Source organism: Neofelis nebulosa, chromosome 13, assembly GCF_028018385.1.
Source record: "Neofelis nebulosa isolate mNeoNeb1 chromosome 13, mNeoNeb1.pri, whole genome shotgun sequence".
NCBI classification, from domain to species: Eukaryota; Metazoa; Chordata; class Mammalia; order Carnivora; family Felidae; genus Neofelis; species Neofelis nebulosa.
The window spans coordinates 12,986,760-13,014,338 of NC_080794.1; the positions used below are offsets into that span (position 1 = coordinate 12,986,760).

At 47.4% G+C, this 27,579-nt stretch overlaps 1 protein-coding gene across 6 annotated transcripts in view; it reads left to right on the plus strand.

Moving 5' to 3' along the window:
• Positions 1-27,579, plus strand: part of SGMS1 (sphingomyelin synthase 1) — a 282,666-nt gene that overhangs the window by 191,465 nt on the left and 63,622 nt on the right. The window contains exon 2 of one of the 6 annotated variants that reach the window (XM_058696325.1): positions 19,262-19,519. The exons of the other annotated variants lie outside the window; for them this stretch is intronic. The gene's annotated coding sequence lies outside the window, so the exon portion shown is untranslated. The remainder of the gene's footprint in view (positions 1-19,261; positions 19,520-27,579) is intronic. 6 annotated transcript variants of the gene reach the window in all.

Sequence of the window (27,579 nt, forward strand, 5' to 3'; positions counted from 1 at the left end):
ACTTCTTCCTTACTAATTTGGATGCATTTTTGCTGTCTGTTGTGGCTAGGACTTCTAGGACTGTGTTGAATAAAAGTGATGAGAGTGGAGACCCCTGTCTTGTTCCTGATCTCAGATTTTCCCCATTTCGGATGATGTTAGCAGTGGGTTTTTCATACATGGCCCCTATTTTGTTGAGGTGTATTTCCTCTAGACCTACTTTGTTGAGGGTTTTTATCATGAATGGATGTTGTACTTTGTCAGATGCTTTTTCTGCCTCTATTGAAAGGATCATATGGTTCTTCTCTTTTCTCTTATTGATGTGATGGTCACGTTGCTTGATTTGTGAATATTGAACCACCCTGGCTGTCCCAGAATACATCCTACTTGATTGTGGTGAATGATGTTTTTAAAGTATTGTTAGATTCAGTTTGCTAGTATTTTCCTGAAAATGTTTGCATCTATGCCCGTCAGAGATAGTGGCCTATAGTTTTCTTTTCCTGTGGTGTCTTTATCTGGTGTTGGTAGTAGGGTAATGCTGGCCTCACAGAATAAATTTGGAAGTTTTCCTTCTTTTCCAATATTTTGGGACAGTTTGAAAATAATAGGTATTATCTCTTTTTAAAATTCGTCTGTGAAGCCATCTGGTCCCGGACTTTTGTTTGTTGAGAGTTTATTGATTACTGATTCAGTTTCATTGCTGGCAATTAGTCTGTCCAAATTTTTTCTTTCTTTCTTTCTTTCTTTCTTTCTTTCTTTCTTTCTTTCTTTCTTTCTTTCTTTCTTTCTTTCTTTCTTTTAAATTTTTTAATGTTTACTTTTGAAGGAGAGAGAGCGAGAGCGCACACAAACAGGGTGGGGTTAGAGAAAGAGATGGAGACACAGAATCTGAAGCAGGTTCCAGGCTCCAGGCTGTCAGCCCAAAGCCCTACGCAGGGCTTGAACTCACGAGCTGTGAGATCATACCCGGAGCCAAAGTTGGACGCTTTACCAACTGAGCCACCCAGGCGCCCCAGATTTTCTAATTCTTCCTGTTGCAGTTTTGATAATTTATATGTTTCTAGGAATTTATCCTTTTCTTCCAGGTTGTCCAATTTGTTGGCATATAGTTTTTCATAATAATCTCTTGTAAATGTTTGTATTTCTGTGGTGTTGGTTGTTACTTTCCTTTTTCATTTGTGATTTTATTTATTTGGGTCTTTTTTCTTTTTTAGTAAGTCTTGCTGGAGACTTACCAGTTTTATCAATTTTTTCAAAGAAGCAGTTCCTGGTTTCATTGATCTGTTCTATTATTTTTATTTATTTTTTTAGTTTCTATGTCATTTATTTCTGCTCTGATCTTTATTATCTCCTTCTTTCTGCTGGCTTTAGGCTTTGTTTGTTGTTCTTTTTCTGCCCTTTTCAGAGTAAGATTTTTCTTGCTTCTCGAAGTAGGCCTGTATTGCTAAATTCTTCTCTCTCAGAACTGCCTTTGCTGCATCCCAAAGGTTTTGAACCATTGTGTTTTCATTTTTATTTGTTTTGATGGATTTTAAAAAATTTATTTTCTGGTTGACTCATTCATTGTCTAGTAGCATATTATTTAACGTTCCATGTGTTTGTGGTCCTTCCAGATTTTTTCCTGTGGTTGACTTCAAGTTTCATAGCATTGTGGTCAGAAAAGGTACATGGTATGACTTCGGTTTTCTTGAATTTGTTGAGGCCTGTTTTTTGGCTTAATATGTGATCTGTTCTGGAAAATGTTCCGTGTGCACTTGAAAAGAATGTGTATTCTGCTGTTGTAGCATGGAATGTTCTGAATATGTCTGTTAAACTCATCCGGTCCAATGTGTCATTCAAAGCCATTGCTTCCTTGTTGATTTTGTGTTGAGACGACCTGACCTGTCCATCTGTTAAGTGGGGTGTTAAGTTCCCCTACTAATGTTGTATTACTATCGATTATTTCCTTTGTGTTTGTTATCAATTGTTTTATATATTTGGATGCTCCTATATTGGGTGCATAAATATTTACAGTAGTTATATTGTCTTCTTGGATTGTCCCCTTTGTTATTATATAGTGTCCTTCTTTGTCTCCTGTTACAGACTTTGTATTAAAGTCTAGTTTGTCCGATGTTGCTACTTTGACTTTTATTTGGCGATCATTTGTATGATGAATGTTTCTCCGTGTCTTCACTCTCAATCTGCAGGTGTCTTTCAGGCTGAAATGATTCTCTTGTAGATAGCATAGAGGTGGGTCTTGTTTTCTACCCATTCATTCACGCTGTGTGTTTTGATTAGAGTGTTTAGACCATTTACATTTACAGTTATTATTGATAGACTTGTATCTATTGCCATTTTATTACTTGTTTTGTGGTTGTTTCTGGAGATGGTCTCAGATCCTTTCTTATCTTTATTTCATGGTTTGCTGGTTTTCTTTAGTGATATATTTTGATTCCTTTTTCTTTATTCATTGCATATTTATTAGTAGTTTCTAAGTTGTAGTTACCGTTAAATTTGTATATAACGTCTTCTGCATATAGCAGTCTGTATCAAGTTGATGGTCGTGTAAGTTTGAACCCATTCTTTATTTCTGCCCTTCTCATGTTTTAGGTGTTTGTTGTCATATTTAACATCCTTTTATTTTGTGAGTTCCTTGACTGATTTTTTTTTTATAGAAACATTAATTTGTACTACTTTTGTGTTTCCTACCTTCACGTTCTCATTTATGTTCTTTCCTTTCCATTCACAGAGTCCCCTTTACTAGTTTGTGCAGGACTAGTTTGTGGTCATGAACTCCTTTAATTTTTGTTTGGGAACCTCTTTGTCTTTCTATTCTGAATGACTGCCTTGCTGGATAGAGTATTCTTGGCCGTAGATTTTTCTCAGCACTTTAAATATATCATGCCAAGTTTCTGTGGAGAAATCTGCACCTAGCCTTACAGGTTTTCCCTTGTAAGTTAAGAACACACTTTGCCTTTGCTGCTTTTTTGTTTGTTTGTTTGTTTTTCATTTATCACTATATTTTGCAGATTTATTTACAAGATGTCTTGGTGTTGGTTTGCTTTTATTAATTTTTATGGGTGTTCTCTGTTACTCCAGGATCTGAATGTCTGTTTCCTTTCTCTGGTTAGGGAAGCTTTCTGCTGTTATGTCTTCATGTAAGTTTTCTGCCCCCTTTTCTTTCTCTCCTTCTTCTGGGATCCCTGTAATATAAATGCTACTATGTTTGATGAGGTCACTGAGTTCACTAAGTCTATTCTCATGTTGTTTAATTCTTCTCTCACTCTGCTGTTCATCTTCATTATTTTCCATAATTCTGTGTTCTGTGTCATTTATTAGTTCCTTTGGTTCCTCCATCCTCGTGTTCATTGCATCACGCCTGTTTGCAGTCTCCTTTATTGCACTCTTTGTCTCTGATTGATTCTTTTTTAACTCTTCTATCTCTGTGGTAAGGATCTCCCTGATGTCTTCTATTCTTCTCTCAAGTCCAGTGAGTATCCTTATGATTATTGCTTTAAATTCTCCATCAGGCATGTTACTTGTGTGTTTCTCCTAGATCTCTGGCTGTGGCTTCACCTTGTTTTTTCACTGGGGATAAATTCCTCCATCTTTGCATTTTGTCTAAGTCTCTGCCTTCTTCTCTGTGTTAGAAAAGCCAGTTATGTCTCCTCCTGAAAGTAATGACCTTATGAAGAAAAGGTCATGTAGTGCCCAGAGCCGGTGCTTCAGGGAGTGTCTCCAGTGTGTTGCTGCCTGTGCTCTGCTATTGTGTTTTGGCTGCTCTACCTTCAGACCATTGGTCTGCAGAGGCTCTCCTTGTCTACTGTGGGCAGTGCTTGGGCCCTAGCCTGAATGTGGAGAGTTTTAACTAGGTGTGTTCTGGTCTGCTTGTGAAATGAGACCTGGTGCCACCTCCACCAGAACTGAGGCCCTGCAGAGCTCTCTGGTTGGGGGACATGTTGTGGGCAGGGCTTTGTGCTGTTCTTCTATGGGAAGGTGCCTGCTGTGCTGGGACAGAGGCAAGCATGACTGAGAGGGGCAGTCCTGCCAGAGTACAGGGTGTGGGACTTGGTGTAAGCAGGTCAGCCCGCCAGTGTCAGCTCCCTGCTGCTTCCCTCTGGTGGCTCTGTGCTTATGCTGAGGGGTGGAGGAGGGAAATGGCCTTAGCCAGCTTCTTTGTTCCTGGAGAGGTATCTCCCTGGAGGCTGCCTCTCAGAGATGTGCTCTGAGATCAAATAGTTGGCCCCAGGCATTCTTCAGATGTTGTTTCCACACCCACACTGTCTGCCCCCAGGTTGTTTTCCTGCCTTCTCTCCAGAAGCAGCACAGTGCCCTCCAGGCTCTATCCCAGCCAAGCCTGCTGGTTGGCTTTAAGCCCCACTTGTTGCTAGAAGTCAAAAATTCAGCCCCTCTCGTTTTCCAAGCCAATGGCTTTGGGGAAAAGTTCATCTTGTGCCTTCCAGGTGTGCTCCTCTCTTGCCTTCTCCGACCATGGCTCGCTCCTCTCCGCAGCACCCAAGATCTGAGTTTTCCCTCAACCGCATCTCCATACTTCCTGCCTTCTTTGATGTGGCCTCTTATCCAGCTTTGGTCATGGAGTTTTGTTCTGCCGATCTTCAGGTCGGTTTTTGGGATATTTAGGATGATTTGATAATTATCTACGTAGTATTTGTGGGATGAGTGGAGCCTAGGGTCCTCCTACTCTGGGACTGTATTCCCCCTCAGTGTCAGACTTTTCATGTTGTTTTTAAATAATGTTTGTGGTCACCAAATTACAAAGATAAAGAAGGCAGTCCTGTCCAATTGGGCAGGGAAGATAAAGAATCTAGGAAGTCCCTATCCCGGAGCCAGAAGGATGAGCGGGAGGTCAGAGGGCCTGTAGCTGAGGATTCAGGGAAGGGGGTCTTCTGGGTGAGTTCACTAGGGCTCGATAAATAACCGTTTACACCTGGCCAGTTCTCAGGTCCTCTCTCTTCTCGGGGTCCCTGTGGTTTGTCATTTTGGCCAAAACAAGGGAGAAGGAGAAGGCACTGAAAAGAACATCCAGCTGAAAATACTATATCTTGACTATACAGATATCAAAAATAAATTGATTCCCAGTGTGCCGTCAGCTCTGGATCATGGACATTTTTGCTCCTGGTATTTCTTCAATTTAGTGTAACCTCATAGACATTTTTAAATTCAGTTTCCTTTTTATGTTTTCTACCCAGAGCCTACCACTCTTCTTGCTCATATGATGACTTATGATAACTGTAAATTTGCACCCAGCAGACAGTGGGCATTCAGTAAATCCATGCGCGCCAAGGAAATGAGTAAATGTTGAGCAGGCATAATTTAAGGCCTTCAGCTGCTTTTCACCGCATGAAATCTTTGCAGAGATCTCTAATTTAAACCTGTGCGTCTTAGGGGCGCCTGGGTGGCTCGGTCGGTTTAGCGTCCGACTTCAGCTCAGGTCACGATCTCACAGTCTGTGAGTTCGAGCCCCGTGTCGGGCTCTGTGCTGACAGCTCAGAGCCTGGAGCCTGCTTCCGATTCTGTGTCTCCCTCTCTCTCTGCCCCTCCCCTGCTCATGCTCTGTCTCTGTCTCAAAAATAAATAAAAACATTAAAAATAAAAAAACCTGTGCGTTTTGTTCTCTGTGTTGTGTCGTGGGATGGTTTACATTTACTGAGAGGTGATCACTGTGGTCAGGCCTTCTCTGTGCTTCTGAGGCTGGCACTGCTGTTCTCAGTCACTTCCATGAAGTGGCCACACAGCGAAGAAGAGGATGACCTGGTCTTTGCTCCAGAGGGGCTCGCTAGGGGTCCCCTGTGCTGGGGGTCCATTTCAGTGGAATGAACCCCATCTTCCCGCACCTCTGCCCAGGGCCTCAGGGCAGGGAGGACTTGCTGGGGAAGGGGCAAGGGGGAGGCCACAGGCGTCATCCCAGGCCCGGCTCAGCGGCCCCCGTGAGGTCCCGGGTGGGCCTGCCACGCTCTGTCGCTCAGGGGTCACTCCAGGAGACTGGAATGCAGATGGGAATTTCGTACCAAAACCGTTTTAATACACTTGCAAAATCATGGCACTTCTTACTTTCTGCCCTTTGGCTGTGACTGTTACTTAGAATTTTATTGTGAAAGTAGCTTATTGTGAAAAGTAAGGGAAACGTACACGAAGTTTTGTTTCTATCTTTATTTTTTTCCCCCCGCTTTGTTTGTTTTCTGAATATCTAATCTTTCTTGATCCCTGGAGCACGGAGGAGTCAGCAGGTCTGGGCCCCGGCTCCCTGTGCGTCAGGGCGCCAGGTGGGGGAAGCCATGGCGTGTTAAGTCCGATAAAGTGTGCCGGCTGCCAGGTTCATGCCGTGCCTGTGCTGGCTTCACTGAGTCCTCAGGACTCGACACTGGCCTGTCATTGTCCGTAGCTGTGAGAGGTGAGCACCCTGGGGATCAGAGAGCTGCGCCGATGTGTGGCCGTGCAGCTGGGCGCAGACCTGGAGAAATGCAGATTCTTGCTCTTTCTTTCACTTGGAAAGTTTGCCAGGGGACCTACGGCAGAAATGCTGGTGGGCGAAGGGCGTGTGCCGGGCCGCCTCTTCTCGGAGTAGAAGCCAGGCAGCCACTTGAACGGGACGGAGTTAGAGCAGGCACTGGGTCAAGTGTTGTTAAGGATAGTAGATACAATGGGTGGAACAGTGATGGGGATGAAGGGCACTGACCGGTGAGCACAGAGTAACGTGGAGAATCGGTGAGTCCCTGGGTGGTACCCCCGGAACGGGTGCCACACTGGGCTAACGGTACTGCGGTGAAAAAGTAAAATAAAATTGAAAAAAGAAAACATGGGGAAAAATGAAAACTGTTGTCACAATAAGAACTGTGGGAGGTTAGCCATAATATTTGCCATCAGCCACTAAACTGAAACGTTAAAAAGAAAAGAAAAGAAAACTTCAGAACAACCACCAAATGGAGAAGCAGGCCAATGATATAAACACATATACATACACGTTATAAAAAAAAAACAACAACAAAACAACAGAATTATCAGCTACGACGAGGGGTTGGAGCCGTGATGGATTAGCTAATAAAAAAGTAAGCAGACCTGTGTAGGACATAGAAATAATGGGTCCTGGGGGGCAAGGAAGAGGCTGCACCTTACAGCCCAGTGAGAGCTGGTGCACATCGGGACCTAGACGTTGGAGGGGATGTAGCTGGGGCGTGCGGTCTGGTGTAGAGTCGCTGCGGGCCGGGTGTCTAACTGCAGACGCCTTGCTGTGACACTGTCACAGGCAGCTGCCGCCCCGGAGCCAGGAGCCGGCCTTCTGTACCGCGGTGTCTTTCCAGAAACTTCCTTGTGCTGACAAAACCAGCCGGCAAGTGAAACCCATGTTTAAGGGACCCAGATGCATTTTTGCAGATCAGGCAATCAAGGGTGAATTTGTAGCCAAGAGGCACTAAATTGATAAACTGGCACAGAGAGGAAAGAGCCCACCCTTTTTCTCAGAACGTGTATGTTTCTTTTATTCAACCAGACAGTTGCTCATGATACATACACGTTTGGGTGGTTTCATATCCTGCCCCCACCCCCCGCCATGGTACTTCACCATATTCCTCAGACTTCTAACACTGAGTGGTTTGCTTACCTGTGTTGTGTCTCTGACTTACCACTAGGGGACTGTTGAGGATTAAGCTTTTTAAACTTTCTTTTTTGTTGTTTGCCCCTCGGATAAATAACATGGCTGATACGGAACTAGCACCCCATTTATGAAGTGCCATCCAGCCAGACGGCACCCCAGGCTTTATTGTTTGGTACCACCTAGAATTGTAATTGCATGTAATTCAGTTTGCGATTTTATCTCTTGGGCTTTATGACCATTTGTCAGAGACTTCCCTAATGCCTTGTAGGGCTGGCGTTTTCTCTGTGCGTGGTGGGCTTTTTAGTTAGTTACCACTGCATTTCTGTACCGCCTCCTTGTGAATATGGAAGAATGGTTCTTCCAGAAGAGCTCGTTAAAGACTTTCCCTCAAGACGGTTTGCTGCATAACACAGGTTTGCGCTGCGGGATTCGTTTGTGACTTGGTGCCCCCTGGCTCCATGCAGTGTGTAATTTATCATTTGTTTAAAACGTGAGAGAGGGAGAAATTCTCAGCCTTGACCTTGGACCCAGTTGATATCGAGCCATCGGCCCTGCCTTCTTTGTCTGTTTCACTTCGTATTTTGTTCTGTTTTTCTCCCTCAGAACTCTCCGAAAAAGCCTTTAACTCATTAAGTATATTTTGGGAGGTTCAGATGTTAAGGCCTATAGACACTCTCCATTTTCTGGGCTTTTTAAAGGTAGGTTTTGTTAAAACACAGAGTGCTGAGAGAGAAGATAATTAATTGCCTGTGATCTTACATTTAGGTAACATCTGATGTTGAAGATAAAGAAAAAGAGAGCATATATGCAGTTAACGTATAAATGGTATCAAAAGGCACAGAAAAAGAGGTAAAAGCCTCACTTCAAATATAACTGTTACTACATTTCTCGTGATTTCTTCCAGGAAAATAAAATGTTTTTGGCCCATGTTGGCATCTATCTGGCGCTCTGCCTTTTACGTTGTTTAACAAAGGTATTAAATATATATGCTTAAATATATTTTTCTGCAGCCTTTTTCGGTATACTTTTCCTGTTACATCTTTCTTTTCTTTCCCTTTTTATTTATTTTGAGAGAGCGTTGTGTGCGTGAGTAGGGGAGGGAGAGAGAGAACCTTAAGCAGACTCCACGCTCAGTGCGGAGCCAGATTCGGGGCTCAATGTCACGACCCCAGTATGATGACCTGAGCTGAAATCAAGAGTCAGACCCCAACCCACGGAGCCACGCAGGTGCCCCTCCCATTACATTTTTAGAGATCTTTTCTGTCGACACACAAATCTTGCTTCTTCACTTTGGCTTGATTTGTACATAATTTCATGGCACAGCTGTGTATTAATTGATGTCACTGGTGCCTTATCTCTGGCTGCCTTTAGTAACTGCCAGGTATTTGCGAGGAGGTGTTGCAGTTAGCTATCGGGGTTATCACAGTCTGCCTTTTTGTAAATAAACATCTTGCGGAGGTATCTGTAGGTTAAATCCTTAATAAATTGCTAGGTCAGATGATAAACGCATTATACACTTTGACAGACATTAGCAGATTGCTCTCCGGAGAGGTTACGCACATTCATTTCCCTCGGCCGAGGCTTTCCGTGGCCCCAGTGGCGCGGTCGGGACCAGGCTTTAGCATTTTTGCCCATCTGGGGAGTTGCCTGTTCCTGTGAGTGGCTTTGTGCTTTCTTCCTTCTCCATCCACTTCTTTTTCCTCCTTTCTTCCCTGTTTAGGGATCTTGTCTATAGCATATTGACTCATATCAGCTCATTTTAAATAAGAGAAGTTAGCCTTATTTCATGTGTGTTGAAAATGTTTTTTTTCCCATGATATATATACCCTGTCTCTTGAAAAAGTTCATTAAAAACACTGTTTTTATTTTGGTGTAAAGATTTTTCAAACATGTTCTTATTTATTTTATTTTTTTTAAGTTTATTCATTTCTGAAAGAGAGACAGAGACAGAGTGCTAGCAGGGGAGGGGCAGAGAGAGAGGGAGACACAGAACCTAAACGGGCTCCAGGCTCCGAGCTGTCAGCACAGAGCCCGACATGTGGGGCTCAAGCTCACAAACTGTGAGATATGACCTGAGCCGAAATCAAGAGTCGGATACTCAACTGACTGAGCCACTCAGGTGCCCCTCAAGTATGTGTGTATATCTAATATATATTATGTATATATAATACATATACATAATATATATAATGTATATATATTATGTATATATAATACATATACATAATATATATAATGTATATATATTATGTATATATAATACATATATGTGTATATATACACATATATTTATTTAATGTTTATTCATTTTTGAGAGGGAGAGACAGAGCACGAGCTGGTGAGGGGCAGAGAGTGAGGGAGACACAGAATCCGAAGCAGGCTCCAGGCTCCGAGCTGTCAGCACAGAGCCCGACGAGGGGCTCAAACTCACAAATCGTGAGATCGTGACCTGAGCCAAAGTTGGACGCTTAGCCGACTGAGCCACCCAGGTGCCCCTAAGCACGTTCTTTTTTAAAAGAAATGGGAAAAGCATGTGTATTGAGAAAACTTGGCCATCCTTTCAGCTGTTTTTAAGGCTGAGTAGTTGTAGTTTGGAACAAAAGGTTATTCCCGTGGTCTTCGTGTGACTTCTCGCCCTGGAGACCCCACACACAGCATGTTACTTGCACCAGGACTGCCAGAAGGAGTGATGGGTGTTGGTGACCTTGCCCTCTGCACTTGCCTTGGCCGTCAGCAGTTTACAGCCCTCTGAAGAGCAGGCGAGCTTATGAGCAGAATGTAGCCACCTGGGGACGTCCCCCACTCCCCCACCGGTGTGATGCGTAGAACAAACGGATGCAGGCGAGGAAGAGCAAGGAGAATGGGCAGGAATATATTCGGGAGCTCGTGTCACGGTTCCGCTGGGACGCAGGCGTCAGCTAGACGTGCGCGTGCCTGACGGATAGGCCCCCGGAGTCCGGGCCACCTCCATGCTTTCTCTTCATAACCCTTCACGCAGCTTCCAGGTAGCTGGGCTGAGTCCTGAGACGGTATCTGTCGTTCACGTCGTGGTTCGTTGTGTAGAGTATCGAGTGTGGAAACGGGGCACTGGTGCCGAATGTCGTCTGGTCAAGTCTCTCCTTCCTTTGCGTTTGCACTGTTGCCTGCCTAGGCTGCCCAGGAAGAGGGGATCTGTTCCCTGCGGTTACAGTGTCGTTAAGACTGTACTTTAAACATCTAAATTCAAAGTAATGAACACACAAAGGATGGCTGTCTCCAAGGAGCAGTCTTTTCCTTTGAACATTTAAAATGTAAGATTTAGGCTAACAAAACTGGAGCGTGTGAGAGCTTGTTACGATCTCTGTAAACCATAACTCAGCCTAACTCCAGGGGAAATACTTTGCTAGTTCTTTATTTAATAAAATGTCTCACCAGAGAAGAGTTGGAGGGTATCCTGACAACTTGAGTAATCTGTATTTATATACTTACCTTATTCATATACGTGAGAAGTTTTTTAATGGTATCCTATAAGGGATAACACGACGGCTCAGTATTGTCTTGGGTGACATACAAAATACCATAAGTCCTCGTTTCTGGTGGGATCGTGGCCGCTTTTTCATGCCCTTTGACTTGAGACGAGGTGCCCGTTGGCTGGGTTGCCTCTTGATAGCTTTATGAAGGCAGGTGCCTCTGCTAATTCGAATTTGCTGAAATGAAAACCTGCATTGGTGAAAACAGGTTTCTTTTTGGGAGAGCTGATGCTCAGCTTTGACTTCTGTCCCTCTTCCGCGGCATTCCACACAAAAATAATTGGACATCAGCACACGAGAGAAGGCAGCTGTTGTCGTCCTGGATGGTCCCAGTGCTTATTAGGCATCCATTTCAGTACAGACTGATGGAATAATTGTGAATGATGTCATTAATTAGCTTTGATCAGAGGTACGTATTGTGGTTTGGTAACGTCCGTTTTCTTTTCTAAGCCGTAAACGATAAACGGGGATGTTTAAAAAATGTCTGTCTAGCCCCGTCAGAAGAAGCTCACAGATGATTTCTCGGGCACGGCGGTTTAGTTCAGCTGTGGTCCACCTGGCGTCCTCAGCTGCAGCTTATAGGTCTATAAGCTAAGTGGACTAAATACCACTGACAGAAGTTCACGTATGCGTTTGTCTTTCACATTTTATACCGGAGGACAGGTGCCTAAGGCAAACAGAATCCACCTCGAAAAATCCGTTTCTGAAAGCAGGAGCGTCTGCAGTTTGTTCGGTGGCGGTGAGGACGGCTCTGGAGGTGAGACCCTGGGGCCCTGTTGCAAACCGGTCAGCCTTGGAGAAACAAAGTGAATGAAGAATAAAATGCTACCATCGACTGTGACCGCCATGAAAAATACATACTTCAGGACACCAGGAGCTCCTGGTGTGTATTTTTGGTGAGGTGGCATACAATTCTGGGGGGCGTAGAGGTTTTTTGGAGGAATGCCTCGCAGCTGGAGTGAAAGGCAGGAAGCACATGGGAAGGAGGCTGGCAGGACGAGAGCAGGTGGAGAAGCAGAGGCGTTGCAGGCGGAGTTTCTGCGTTTGATCCTCAGTGCTGCCCCTCCCGGGCTTCCCAGGAGCGAGGGGACACGGGGCTAGATCGGAACCCGGTGATTTTCAGGAAGGCAGAGGTTCGCTCTGTGTTTTTAGCACATGACTGTTGATGATTTTTTTTTTTTTTTTTACCTCTGCTGGCTCAAGAGTCAGGTAATGACCCTGTTTTGTATCGTAGGTCTCAAGGTGAGGCCGGAAGTCCCACGGAGGTCAATTACTAGGCGTAAGTGTCGGTACAGAGCGGTTGTGTTTCAGGAGTCTCTGCCATTGGCCTGGTCGCACATGCTAATTGTTGCCGTCGTGAGGCAGCGTGGTCGCCGTGGTGATGGCCGCAGGAGGAATCGGTCACGTCTTGAGCCACGGCACCTGGGAGCCTCCCGGCCGGATACCCCCTGGTCTGGCTGTGGCCCACAGGGAGGGCGGTTACGTCAGTGTTGGTCAGCGGGCACACTGCCGGCTCTCCAGACTCCGGCCCGTGCCCGTCGCCTCTTGCTTGTGTTCCTACCGAACGAACTTGACGTGATGGAACAAGGGAGTCCGTGTCAGGGGTTTCATACCCCTTTCTGTTTTCCGCACAGAAGTAAAGTTCCTGTGTACCGATGAGTGCTAACGGGGAACACTCTGTGCTGGACCGTGTTCCGCGTGCCTCCCGGACACGACGTACTTAGTTCTCACAAGCTGTGGTGGACGTGCTGTGATGTTCAGCGAGGCAGGAAGCTGCCACGCGGAGTGGCTGAGTAATTTGCTCAAGACCTCACAGCAAGTCGCCAGAAGAGCCAGGATTTAAAAGCAGGCCGTCTCTCTCTCTTTTTTTTTTTCTTAATTTTTTTTTTTTTTAATGGTTATTTATATTTGAGAGAAAGACAGAGACAGAGCGTGAGCCGGGGAGGGGCAGAGAGAGAGGGAGACACAGAATCTGAAGCAGGCTCCAGGCCCTTAACTGTCAGCACAGAGCCTGATGTGGGGCTCGATCCCACGAACTGTGAGATCATGACCTGAGCCGAAGTCAGACGCCTAACTGAGTGAGCCACCCAAGCACCCCTAAAACTAGGCCGTCTCTTGACCCCTGTACTAACCTCCCTCTCCAATAAAAAGGAACGGTGAAAAGGATCATAAAAAAACCATACAAATTGCACCTGGCCCAGGACCAGCGTTCTGGAGCTTTGGTGCCCATCCTTCCGGACCCCTCATTGAACTTTGGGGGAAAATGCTCCCCGCCCCGCCATGCCCCCTTCCAAAGCATGAGCATCGTGACCAATTTGGTATTTATCTTTCCCAGCACACGCGCAAGCACACGTGTATACCTAGATACCCCCCACGTTCCTGACGTGTCCTGCCCGGTGCCCTGTCCTGCACGCGTTCCTGCGTGTGGTGCACGTGATCTAACATATTTTTAAATGGCCCGTTTGGCACGGAACGCAGTACAGCCCGAGGGTGACTGCGCCATGATTTCTTCCGGTGATGGACATTTCGGTTGTCGCGTTTTCCCTGCATCACTTACGATAGCCTCACGTGCCCTACCATATGAAGGGACCGTAATGTAGCTAATCTTCACTTTTGAACTTTGGGCTAGTGGAAGGTACTGGGATGAACATTCTCAAAAGTGAGGATTTTCATCCATCCTTACTTACTTTCCAGTCCCGATCAAAATGCTAAGTCCAGGGGCACTGGGGGGGCTCAGTCAGTTAAGCATCTATCTGACTCTTGGTTTTGGCTCAGGTCCTGATCTCACGGTTCGTGGGTTCGAGCCCCACACTGGGCTCTTTGCCGACAGCACGGAGCCTGCCTGGGATCCTCTCTCTCCCTTTCTCTCTGCTCCTTCCCCGCTCCCCTGCCCGCACCCAATTTGTGCTCTCTCTAGCTCTCAAAATAAATAAGCATTAAAAAAAATACCAAGTCCAAATGATTACCCTGTCACTTAAACACTTTCCTGAGACATGCTCTACATACCACAGATTTCACCTCTTTTTAGCGTACCGTTCAGAGATTTTTAGTAAATTTGCCGAGTCCTGCAACCGTCACCGTCTCCGGGTTGGAGAGCGCCCCCTGCCTTTCCGGCTTCTCCCCGCTCCTTCCGCAGCCCTGGGCCACCCTGGGCCACCGCCCATCCACTGACTGTCTCTACATTTCATGTGGCCCATCACGTTTGAGAACTTGATATCCACGAGTGAATTTCTCTGCTCATTCTTTTGAATAATTTGGCTCACATAAAATTCCTGGCTAGAAGTATTCATTTACGTGAAGGCTGAGTACGGTCTTGAATAATAATAGCGTGTATCACCGTAAAGGTGGCTTGTCTCTGTGGATTGGAAGGGGAGCAGAAGGAGTGTGTGTGTGTGTGTGTGTGGTCATGACGTCCGCTGGGTAACCCTCGCCGTATGAAGAGAGAACTGCCGGATGGTCTGCAGCTTGTTTGGTCAGTTTCTTCAGGCGGTGCCTCGGTAGCACTTGAGCTTCTCGGTGAGGTTCGCCTGAGAGCTGATGGCGTGCTGGCTTCACAGGAGATGCGCTGCGAAAATGTAGCTGGAACCTACTGGAACCTCCGCTTCAAGAAGCGGTGCGGGCCAGCGCTGTGTGTCCTGTTGTGAGCACCGAGGGGGCAGCTGCCTGTCACAGAGAGGAGGCGCGTGGCTGAACTGAAGGGCACAGTTCTGTGGTGTCGGCATAATTAAACACTCGGACGTTAACGATTTGATCGCTTTTGGGAAACCATTGGACCTCAAAGCTGATCATTAAGATCCTTTAGGATGATTCCATTTCAGTATCTGGTATTTCGGTGTTTGGCCACTCCTTTGCGTATTTTATTTTATTTTATTTTTTTGTTTTTTTTTTAATTTTTATTATTTTTTTAACGTTTGTATTTATTTTTGAGATGAAGAGAGAGCATGAGCGGGGGGAGGGGAAGAGAGAGGGGGAGACACAGAATCTGAAACAGGCTCCAGGCTCTGAGCTGTCAGCACAGAGCCCGACGCAGGGCTCGAACTCACAGAGTGTGAGATCGTGACCTGAGCTGAAGTCGGACGCTCAACCGACTGAGCCACCCAGGCGCCCCTCCTTTGCGTATTTTAGACGCATCCTCCTCAGTTTGTGCGGAGAGCTGTGACGAATCTGCTTGTCTTCGTCGGATCTGCGTCGGGATTTCTGTTTGAACTGCGCACATGCTTATTTTTAACTGTCATTTTAAGTGAATAAGTACTATTTTCCAACGACCTGTTTTTTTGTTTTTTTAAGAAGCTCAGGGAGAGCAGGAAAATTACAAGACTGCTACCTTTATAGAGAAGAAAAACTCACGCAGCGTGCGACTGACTGCACTGCGAAATACCTGCCAGCGTCTGAGGGCACGACGTCCAGGGCAGAGTGACTCCTGTGTGTGGCCTTTGGAGACGCGTCTCCTCAGCACAAGGCATTCCCAAGTCAGGGCTGAAGGGGGCGAGAGGAGTTCGGGTCACAGTCCTCAGATGCCTCTGCACCCCTCGAGGCGGGCGCCGTCACCCCCTTCCCAGCCTGCACATCCTTTGCTTTTAGTGGCTTCTTTGTGAATCAGTAATTAGACCTGAGGAGGAGAAAAAGCTTTTCTTTGAAGGAAAAAAACAGCTTTATCTTGAATACCCCTGGAACCCGAGGGGTCGCTTCAGTAACGGCTGGGCTGTTGCGTTTTATCGTCTTGGGCAAACGGGAAAGGCGGCCTCCTTGGCATGTGCCGCCTTCAAGGCAGCAGGTTGGAGCTGACGCTCATCCAGAAAAGAGGGGGAGACGCACACGTCTAAGTAAACTCAGACCCCGTGTTCTTGCGACCACTGAAACATTTTCCTCTCCCATGGAAGGGGACGGAGCCAGGATCAGAGGTGTGTGTGCGGCTGGTCTGTTGGTAAAAATCACCGGGCCGTGTCCTCCCTCCTCCCTTTTCTGCTGTCTACGTTCGTGTCGGAACTAGACCGGGCTGGCCCCGCTTATCTTCCTGCACCCTTCAACATCTTCGTCTTTACTGTGGGTGTGTGATTCAAGATTCGAGATCCTTCTCTCCTGCTGGGGAGTGACCGTATAAACAGACACCGGCCGGTGTCCTGCCTGAGCCTGCACTTTCATTCGAGTAAATTTAATAACATAAATCAGGCAACTGACGTTCACATTTTGGGAGCCCCACAATTTCTGAGCTCCCAAGAGCGTGGAGACGTATCTCACAAGTGATGTTACCTCGCTCTTTAGAGCTTTCTTCACAGTGGAGTCTCTGAGCTGTGGCTTTTGCGGAGTCACTGAGCTGTGGGGACCCAGTGATTTGCAAGAGAATCCTTTAGTTCTTAAATCGAGGTAAGGAAGATCCCAAAAAAAAAAAAGAAACAAATAATGCCATTTTGGGTACGGCTTGAGTATGAAAAGCTAGACTACTAAAGGCAGCCATGATTTATTGAGCACCTACTATGCGCCTGGACTGTACCAGGTGCTTTCCAACTCTTTGTCTCATTTAATCCCGTGAAGTAGGTGGTATTATGCTCACGTTTTATGTACAAGGAAACTGGTTTGGAAAGGCTCTTAACTTTTCTGCAGTCACAGAGTTTAAACCTAGTTCTTTCTACTTTGTAACTCATTTGCCATAAGACTAACCTGTTCCTTGCAGTATCTGGTTCCAAGAGATCCCTCCCCTTCCACAGTACTGAAGTTTTTACTTCCTCTTTGTATACTCTTGAACTGCTACTATGTGCAGATAGGTGAATGTGGATGGATGTTCTGAAACGCAGCATCCTGGGCAAGACTAACAAACACTTTCTAGTGTGATGTGAACTTTGCCTTGTTTTGCTCAACTCCGAGCATACTTATATGAGCTAATGGTGGTTGTAAATGCAAAGAAAAGAGAAGGGGCGGTGTTTAACCTTGGTCACCAGACGGGGGACACTGGGCCCCTGGCTCTGTGGGGCCGAGGGAGGTGACTCCGGGAGACGTGGCCGTTGAAAGGGGGCTGAGATTTGATCAGGGCAAACTGTCTGCCTTTGATTTTTGTTCAAGTTCTTTATCAAGGAAGGAGGAAAATACAACGGGAGGGTCCAGACCTTGGTGTAGTTTCTTGGCATCATACTAAGCACCTGTAGTTGCATGATTCATTAGTTAAGAGTGGAAATAGTAGGAAAAAAAAAAAAAAAAAGATATGCCCACCGTCAACATTTCTTAAACTTCAAGATATCAGCGTTCAGAATTGGCCTGTCTTTCACGTGCTGGATGTGAAGCCCCCCTCTTCCCGCAGAATATTAACACCTAATTTTCCAGCGGTCTCTTTTAGCAGTTTTTTTTTGTTTGTCACTTCTTTCTAAAGCGTTTAATTTCGTCTGTATAGAAACAACAGCTTGCTTTGTTTTCAGACCCAGATTCGTTTATTACTTAATACTTAATGAGATTATGTAATAACGGAAACCGGCATAGCCTGCATGAACAGGTTTGGAGGTGGAATCGGGCCAGTAGTAGCTAATAACTGGAGGCGGGGAGCGGCGCTCTCCTGTGCCGGGAGGGGAGATTAATCGGGGCCCGAGCGTGGTACCGGGCTATACCTGCTCCTTAGTGGTGAAAGAGACCATCCATCGATGACAGGTACCCCGGGGATGACCCCTGCAACTTGCTTACCTTGATTTTTTACCCCGAATCACATCTTGAATTGCCAACATTGAGGGTACCGATCGTGGCTGTTACTCGTGGAGGTGTTACTTAGGATGTAATCACAAGAAAGTGGCTGTGGCCAGAGAGAGCAGGGCCCGATACCTCTGGAGGTGTTGTGTATGAGCGCGAGAAAGTCCATAGTCCGATGGGAACCAGCACTCCTCCCGCAGTCTGTCCTCGCAGAAGTCATGTGCTTCTGCCCAGCTCGCCCTGGTTTGTAAAAGCTGATGCGAGTCCGTGCAGATGACAGTGTGGTCCTGCATTTGATAATTAGATCGTAAAGTATAACTCGTTAACACAGCGACGTGTCCATTTAGCTCATTACTTGACTTCCTTTAAGGTGCAGTCGTTAAGTTACTTTTATCCTTTAGTTAGGCAGAGAAGATTCATACCAGTCATTACTTGCTAACCTCTTCGGTGTTGAATGAAAAGCAAAAGCCTAGAAGAAAACAACCAGCTCTAACAGCCTGAACATTGGGGTCAAACTTGATTTGCTTTATGCCTTTGAAAGAAGTTAGACACAGCTTAAACAGAATGCATAGGCAGCTATTAAAAAACAATAACAACAACAACAACAACAGACGTTTTTTGCTGTTGTGTGTTTATTTCACACGACCCCCGATTTGCTTTGATGTCCATTTCCTAGCGCGGGGCCCCAGAATTTGTCCAGACCCAGTCAGAGATCATACCCTTCGGAGAAGACCCACGATTTGAAGGTTATGGGTAACCGAATGACAGCAGGAGTTCCTAGCGGATGTGATTCTTGATCGAGTCGGGGCACATTCTGCCCTGTCACGTGTTATAAAAACATGGTGCAGAATGAATCTGAGGGGCCAGGCGGAAACCAGCCCTGTGCTGTCAACCCGTGCTGCCGTCCGCGAGCCTCCTCTCTTGAAGGAGGAATTCGTGTGGGTAGTGATGGTCGTCATGTTGTATGAGTCACAAGACAGGCACTCGGACCCTTTAGGTCCCAGCACTGAGTGTCTGGGTTCAGCCAGTCTGAGTTGTAGATTTGGCTCAGGGATTCCCGGTGGCCAGAGCAAAACAGGGGGACACGCCAAGATTCTCCTCATCCACGAGGTGGGGACTGGCCAGTTGTGAAAAGAAGACTTCTTGTGAAAGTTCAGGCAGGAAAGATAAGGAGATGGGGATGTGAGCGACTTTCCTGTCCAGCCTGAGACGTGGCCTTCACGGCAGCTCCCCGCCCCCCCCCCCCCCCCCCCCCCCGCTTTTGTAGCTTCTGAATAGAGATAGGACGTGTGACTCAGGTGGCAAAGGTCCGCATCCCGGATGCTCAGATCATCAGCACTTTGCTCCGGGAGGATGAACTGAGCAGTGTTCTGGGGACACGCGAGAGCAAAGAATCCCCTTGGTTTGGGGGGTGGGTTTGCCCGCACCGTCCTCTCAAGCCCTGCTCCTCGGCCAGTGCTCCGTCGGCTGCATCCTGGGCGTCCGTACTCCTACAGAAACGTTCTGCCGACAGAGTGTTTTCTTCCTTGCTGAGGGACGGCTGTCCGCAGAGGTCCACGGTCCGTGTTCCATCCCCGGTCGTCGGTCTCAGAACTCGGCACCTTATCAAACGACGTTTCTGGAGCAGTGTCCCATTGCTTCGCCTGCCTCCCTGTCTGCCGTGGGGTTTCTCAGATACCGCGACTTCCTTGTCTTCCTGGGGTGCCAGAGGGAAGCTCAGAGCGAGAGCGGAGACTGGGCCACACGAGCGAAGCTTCCGCACATCTGCCCAGTAAGCGCCACGCGGTGGTTTGGGCTGCTTCTGGTTCCTCTCGGGCTGCTGGGAGGTGCTCTGGCCTGTCAGCGCTTCTTCTTTTGGCCCTTCCCTTCCCTTCCCTCCTCTTCCCCTCCCTCCTCTTCCCTTCCCTCCCCTCCCCTTCCCTTCTCTTCTCTCGTTGCCTGGACCCGGTCTCTTGAGGCAGAGAAACCGGCCACGTGTCTTCGTTCCCTGAGGAAAGAGCCCTCTGACGAGGGCCCCCCTGCCAGTGAGTGTCGGCTGGGTGACGCTGGGGTGGGCACTCAGGGTCCCGTCGCACCTTACTCGGGGGACGTGGGCTGTAGGGGCGGGTTATTACAGACGGGCTGCTTTCACCATGTAACTTGAGCAGGTGACATCAGGGGGTGGTGGCTCCGGTAAAAGTTGATGAGCGCACGCGGCTTGCTGGAGAGGCCTGTGTGCTGAGCGGTGCCTCTCTGCTTAGTGCTTGTGTGCCAGCCGCTGACTTGTTCTTCGGTTCCATCCCGCCACCCAATATAAACTTGTGGGTGTGTTTAGTTTTCTTATCTGGGTGATTTATGTTTTTGTGTATGTCTATGTACTAATATTATTTTTTTTAATCTTTTTCATGTTTATTTTTGAGAGACAGACAGACAGACGGAGCATGAGCAGGGGAGGGGCAGAGAGAGAGGGAGACAGAATCTGAAGCGGGCTCCAGGCTCTGAGCTGTCAAGTGCAGAGCCCGACGCGGGGCTCGAACCCACGAACCTTGAGATCGTGACCTGAGCCGAAGTCAGACGCTTAACCTACTGAGCCACCCAGGCGCCCCTGTCCATGTATTATTTTTTAAACAAATTGGGTTCCTACTAAATTAGAACTTAAAAAAACATTTTATTACAATAATAATTTTAAAAAACAGTTCTTGAGAACATAGAGTGACTGGTAAAATGAACTCTGTCTCCTTATCACCCAGGGTTAACAACTGTCAGCTTTTCATGATTCTTTTCCTATGGGCGGTGGGGGGGCGGTGGCAGGAAGGGGGACGGATGGTTGGAGGGGGCGGGAAGGAGGGGGAGGAGAGAGAGGGCGGTCGGTATTTTAAAGCGCATCTCAGGCATCATACCATTTCACTCCAGGACTTTGTTCTCTTTGTTATTCAATGATGTACTTTTTGTGTGTTGACTGTTCTTCCTCTTGTTACTGGAAAAACTCTTGGACTCTGTCCTGGTGATATTGTAACAGTGTGCCCTTGTGGACACATTGTCCTTTGCACAGCGCTTGAAGGGCAGGTGGCCAGGGACCCTGAGGGGCACGGCGTGTGGCTGTGAAGCTCACGGTCCAGTTACTAGGAGAACCCAGAGGTGTAACCGCGGCCTCCCTAGCTTGTGGGGTCAGGTGGCAGGCTAGACCTACACTGATGTTGTGTTTACAAGGAGTAGATCCAGATCTGAGTCATAAAGATCTGTGTCGTTTATCAGTGTCAGACGGCAATGATCACCTTGAATAATAAGCCTCTCTAAAGGAGTGTGGCAAGATCTTGTCTTATTTCTGGAGTTCCGTGGGCAGAAAGCTTTGGACATTACAGTTTAGTCCTTTATAGATTAATCTGATGTGCTGTGAGTACTCTGACAGTCTCTTTGTGCTGTGCTTTCCTGGGTTTGGAAAGCTCCCCTTTGGTCTGTCATACGCCTGCCCCGCGGTAGCCCCGAGCAAGGACAGGCGTTGAACTCCACCCAGGGAAGTGCAGGTGGCCGGTGACTTGACTTCAGTTCTCGACTTCAGTTCTCGTGTCCCCCAGCCCGGAAGCCTTTCTGCTTCAGATGGTGTTGAGTTGCTCTGGAGCCTGGTGTGAACTGAAAGCATACCTTCACTTGAACATGGCTGTGTCACATGTTTGGGGGCATTCTCAGCACCCCGAGCGAGATCCTGCAGATGCTTGGGGAGGACTGCACCCCCTTTGACATTCTGGTCCGTGACAGGGCTGGGGCCGCGAACACACTCCTTTCTGGAGTTGATTCCCAACATTACTGTCTCTCCCCTGTGACCTTGCCGGTCCCCCATGACCTCTCTTCGTTGGCAGACCAAACCCTGATGATGACCTCTGCCCCGTGTACCTTCGTGCTGAGATTACTTTGGAGACGGTGGAGTTCATTTGAGCCTAAAATGTCTGAAATCTTCCCTGAGAACTACCGATCTTGCATCCAGTAGAGAAGTCGTCTGGACATTTCTCCCCACCCAGAGGGAGTTGGTGCAAACATCAGATTTCCCAGTTCCTTTTAAAACGTCTAGACGTGAACATTCTATTGGCTGACGTTCCCTGTGGGAGTAAAGTGATTCTTCAGAGTTTATGCTTTCTTCGGGAAATTTTTATAGTCACAATAGCAAAATTTGTGTATGTTGCTTCTTACAAAGATACTTGCTTTTATTTCGTCAGTTAAAGCTGGTCTCCGGCTGAAGCATCTTTCCTGCTGCAGGTGTATTGTGTAAAACCTGGTTTGTGCACTTGATTTAGGGGCGTTACACCTATTTAGAGTGCCAGACAGTTGAGTAAGAATTGAACATAATTTCAGTGCAGATATTTTAGCAGTTGTTTATTATTCAAGGAGTTCTTTATAGAAAGTAGGTTAATCTCATGTTTTAATATGAAGTTGCTTTGAAATAAGGGAAAGCCAGCTAAAATAGGGGGGACCGTGTGTTGTGGAATATGTTGCACTATTTCACAAATTTTTAATGTTTATTTATTTTTGAGAAACAGAGAGAGAGTGTGAGCGGGGCAGGGGCAGAGAGAGAGGGAGACACGGAAACCGAAGCAGGCTCTAGGCTCCGAGCTGTCAGCACAGAGCCCATGGCGGGGCTCGACCCCTTGAACCATGAGATCTGACCTGAGCCAAAGTTGAACGCTTAACCGGCTGAGCCACCCAGGCGCCCCTAGGCAGAGCTAAATTAGTCAAAATGGTGGGTTATTGGACCAAATGTTATCAAACCAAAGTTCCGGTTTTAACACGTAAATAAAACACGGGCCTATAATTAGTGTATTAACCAATATGCAAATGGTACAGCCAGATAATTAGGAAACTGCTTAGAAGCAGTTTCATTTGCAAAACAAAAAGCTTCCTACAAAGTCTAATGAGATATAGGGCTTGTTAGAGATTTTGTGTTTTGTGGGCACAGCTAGACGGAGTTTGCCCCGAATGCCGAAGGGGCTACAAAAGCACAGTCTGCTCTTGGGCCTGGGCCTTTGGACCTAGCCGAGACCCCAGGGGGCTTCCGTGTGGGAGAGCTGGTGTGGCTGTGGGTGGGGGCGGGGAGGTCGAGACCGCAGAGAGCCCATCAGTCGGGTCTGGTGCGCCCGCCGCAAAGTTGCCCACGGCCTGGTCTCAGCTCTGCCAAGTCCTTGCCGCGTGACCTTGGGCAAAGCACTTGGACGACTGCAGTTTGTAAACTTGGAAGATTCAACTAGAATGCGATTTTCAAATTCAGGGGCTTGAATTCCCCCCAGAGACGAGGTGTGAAGGAACGTGATAAACAGGTGACTTCTTGAAGACACGGGCAAAGATGATCGTTTTTGTGTGAATTTAGCCATGACTACAGTAGAGGGCAAAACACAACGTTGGCGCGTAGGCTTAAGGTAAACTGGAAGCATCGATTATTGCCCCTCTTACCGGGGAGGCCCGCAGGCCTGTCTGTGCACCTGTGCTCTGGGCCGGCTGTTTTCTGGCTGCGTTCACCCCCTGCCCGTGGGAGTGCTGGGAGAGGTGTTCAGGATGCTGGCTGACATCCTCACCAGTTGCCGGATGCTTCCTGAACTCTTTCCCTCCTTGTGGGTACCGCCCCTCGGTCAGAACGGATCCTGGACCCGTTTCCATGCCAGAAACACGGTGCTTCTCTTGGTTTGGCTGCAGCTGTGTGCCACATGACCCGCTAATTCCTAGACTCCTTTGTGTCATTCATTCTGGGCTCTGTCACTCGAGTGCCTGCTCCGTGCCGGGGACAGCTGTGGACCGGTCCTAAGTAAATTCTCCGTGCTGTAATGTTTAACTTCAGTAAGCAGCATTTTGAGTGGATGGTACATTCACGTGGCTCCGCGTTCACGTGGTGAGAGAGGACACACAGGAGCCGGTGTGACTGCCACGCTTGCTGCCCCGGTCCCCTGCCTGGGCTCGGCCTGCACTGCCTGTTTGGAAGCCTTCGAGCGGGATTTTATGCGTGTGTTTAGAACACAAGTCCGCGTCTCCTCCTGTCTTTTACACAGACCGCGCGATGCGCTACAGATAAATCTCTCCCCTCGTTTTTGTCGCGTAACAGTTAGATTTGCATTTTCTTCGAGTCCTGAAGGATGCTCCTCACGGCGTTGGCCCGGGCCGTGCGAAGGCTGGGGCCCAGGAGGCCCGTCCTGCCCGCGCTTCTGTGTGGGAGTCTCCCACGAGGAGGACGTGTTGCTCCTGGAGGAAGCAGGAGGAGGTCGTATAAGGTAACTGAGCTCACATGGACACTCATGGAATCAGACCTTGGCTTCTTTTAGTTGCTCTTCAGGACTAGGGAGCTGGGGGCCGCAGGCGGGGGCTCTCGGCCGGGAGAGGGGTGCTCGGAAAGAAGCGCAGGCATGTCTGGTCGCCTTTGCCAAAGCGCCGGAGGGAAGTGAAGCTGCGTGGGCCCCCCCCCCCCCCCCCCGGCAGTGTGTCCCCTGATGTGACCCCACGGTTGCAGATGGGACATGTGCTCAGGAGCAGTCAGAGGCAGGGGGCGGCCCGGAGCCGCCTGTGCGGAGCTTAGGCTCTGCGGGGAAACCTGCCCTTGACCCCTGGCTGGGGAGCAGGGGTGGGCCCGGTGGGCCTGCTGACCGGGGCTCGGAGCGGAGGCGGCGGCTGGGCCCTGTGTTCACAGGCCCCGCGACGGGACCCAAGAGGGTGCTCCTGAGGTGCGCGGACAGAAGGGAGAGTTTGTCAAAGAGATCAAGGCTTGTGCTCACGTGCACCTCATTTTAAGGAACTTCGCTTTTGGTGAGTGTGTCTGTAACAAGCTTCGGTTCTAGTAAACTCTGAGCTGTGTTGGCTGTTCTCGTCTCCCTCCCTCCTTGCCACGAGGGAGAGCAGGAAGTGAGAAGGCAAGCAACAGACCTGCCCTCTCACATGCGGAGCAGAAGTATGCTAAGAAAAGACTGTGGATTGATTATTTATTTATTCAGAGAGAGCGTGCAAACGGGGCAGAGAGAGGGGGAGAGAGAGAATCCCAAGCAGGCTCTGTACTCTCAGCGTGGAGCCTGACATGGGGCTCGATCCCATGAACCGTGAGATCATGACCTAGGCTGAAACCAAGAGTCGGACGCATAACTGACTGAGCCACCCAGGCGCCCTAAGACCTAGATTCTTTTTTTAATTTACATCCAAGTGGGTTAACATATAGTGTAATAATGATTTTAGGAGTAGAATTTAGTGATTCATCACTTACGTATAACACCCAGTGTTCATCCCAGCCAGTGCCCTCCTTAATGCCTCTGGCCCCCTTCCCACAACTCCTTCAGCAACCCTGTTTGTTCTCTGTATTTAAGAGTCTCTTATGTTTTGTCCCCCTCCCTGTTTTTGTATTATTTTTGCTTCCCTTCCCTTGTGTTCATCTGTTTTGTATCTTAAAGTCCTCATAGGAGTGAAGTCATATGATATTTGTCTTTCTTGGACTAATTTTGCTTAGCATAATACCCCCCAGTTCCATCCACATACTTGCAAATGGCAAGATTTCATTCTTTTTGATGCCGAGTAATACTCCACTGTATATACATACCACATCTTCTGTATCCATTCATCCATCGATGGACATTTGGGCTCTTTCCATACTTTGGCTATTGTGGATACTGCTGCTATAAACATGGGGGTACATGTGTCCCTTCGAAACAGCACACCTGTATCCCTTGGATAAATGCCTAGTAGTACAATTGCTGGGTCGTAGGGTAGTTCTATTTTTAGTTTTTTGAGGAGCCTCCATACTGTTTTCCAGAGGGGCTGCACCAGTTTGCATTCCCACCAACAATGCAAAAGAGATCCTCTTTCTTTGCATCCTCGCCAACATCCGTTGTTGCCTGAGTTGTTAATGTTAGCCATTCTGATAGGTATCAGGCGGTATCTCATTGTGGTTTTGATGTGTATTTCCCCGATGATGAGTGATGTGGAGCATTTTTTTATGTGCCGGTTGGCCATCTGGATGTCTTCTTTGGAAGTTTCTATACATGTCTTCTGCCCACTTTGTAACTGGATTGTTTTTTGGGTGTTGAGTTTGGTAAGTTCTTTATAGATTTTGGATACTATAACCCTTTATCTGATCTGCCATTTGCAAATCTCTTCTCCCATTCTGTCAGTTGCCTTTGGTTTTGCTGATTGTTTCCTTTGCTGTGCAGAAGCTTTTTATCTTGATGAGGTCCCAATAGTTTATTTTTGCTTTTGTTTCCCTTGCCTATGGAGACGTGTTGAGTAAGAAGTTGCTGCGGCCAAGGTCAAAGAGGTTTTGCCTGCTTTCTTCTAGAGGATGTTGATGGCTTCCTGTCTTACATTGAGGTCTTTCATCCATTTTGAGTTTATTTTTGTGTGTGGGGTAAGAAAGTGATCCGGGTTCGTTTTTCTGCATGTCGCTGTCCAGTTTTCCCAGCACCACTTGCTGAAGAGATGGTCTTTATTCCATTGGATATTCTTTCCTGCTTTGTCAAAGATGAGTTGGCCGTACGTTTGTGGGTCCACTGCTGGGTTCTCTATTCTGTTCCACTGACCTATGTGTCTGTTTTTGTGCCAGTACCATATTGTCTTGATGACTACAGCTTTGTAATACATCTTGAAGTCCGGGATTGTAATGCCTCCAGCTTTAGTTTTCTTTTTCAGGATTGTTTTGGCTATTTGGGGTCTTTTCTGGTTCCGTACAAATTTTAGGATTGTTTGTTTTAGCTCTGTGAAGAATGCTGGTGTTATTTTGATAGGGATTGCACTGGATATACAGATTGCTTTGGGTAGTTTCGACATTTTAACAATTTTTGTTCTTCCTATCCATGAGCTTTCTATAGTTTTCAGTGTATAGATTTTTCACATCTTTGGTTAGGTTTATTCTTAGGTATTATATGGTTTTTGGTGCAATTGTAAATGAGATCAATTCCTTGATTTCTCTTTCTGCTGCTTCATTATTGATGTATAGAAATACAACTGATTTCTGTACATTGATTTTGTATCCTGCAACTTTGCTGAATTCATGGATCAGTTCTAGCAGTTTTTTGGTGGAGTCTTTTGGGTTTTCCACATGAAGTATCATGTTGTCTGTGAAGAGTGAAAGTTTGACTTCCTCCCTGGCAATTTGGATGCCTTTTGTTTCTTTGTGTTGTCTGATTGCCAAGGCTAGGATTCCCAATACTATGTTGAATAACAGTGGGGAGAGTGGACATCCCTGTCTTGTTCCTGACCTTAGGGGGAAAGCTCTCAGTTTTTCCCCATTGAGGATGATATCAGCATTGGGTCATTCATACATGGCTTTTATGATCTCGAGGTATGCTCCTTCTATCCCTGCTTTCTTGAGGGTTTTTACCAAGAAAGATGCTGTATTTTGTCAAATGCTTTCTCTGCATCTGTTGAGAGGATCGTGTGGGTAAAACCTTGGATTCTTGATCCTGCTCAGTTCTCGGCTTCAGCTGCCCTCTGAACATTCAGTGCTTTTCAGAGTGATTTAGAGGTCACTGGGGTCCCTGATCCTTGACCCGGCCTGGCGGCCATGGCATCGGTCTTTCTCAGACCGGTTTGCACAGAGAACACACGTACTGCTCTGATACTTTTGCAGTTAGCAGAAGTGTCTCCCCCTGTAGGGGATCCCAGCTGACAGGGGAGGTGACCTTACCTGGGGGAATGAGTGTGCCCTGCAGCAGGGATTGGGCTCTTGTGTTTCTGGGCTCTTCCAGCAATGCTGTTCTCCCATCCAAGGGTGAGCTGCCAGTGAGAGTGGGGTGCTGCTGGCTCCGGCCTTCCTACCTCCCACCTTTCCAGCTCCCACCGTGACCCAGGACCACCTTTCTTCTCGGACCTCAGGTTTCCTACCTTAAGTCCTGGTGCTTA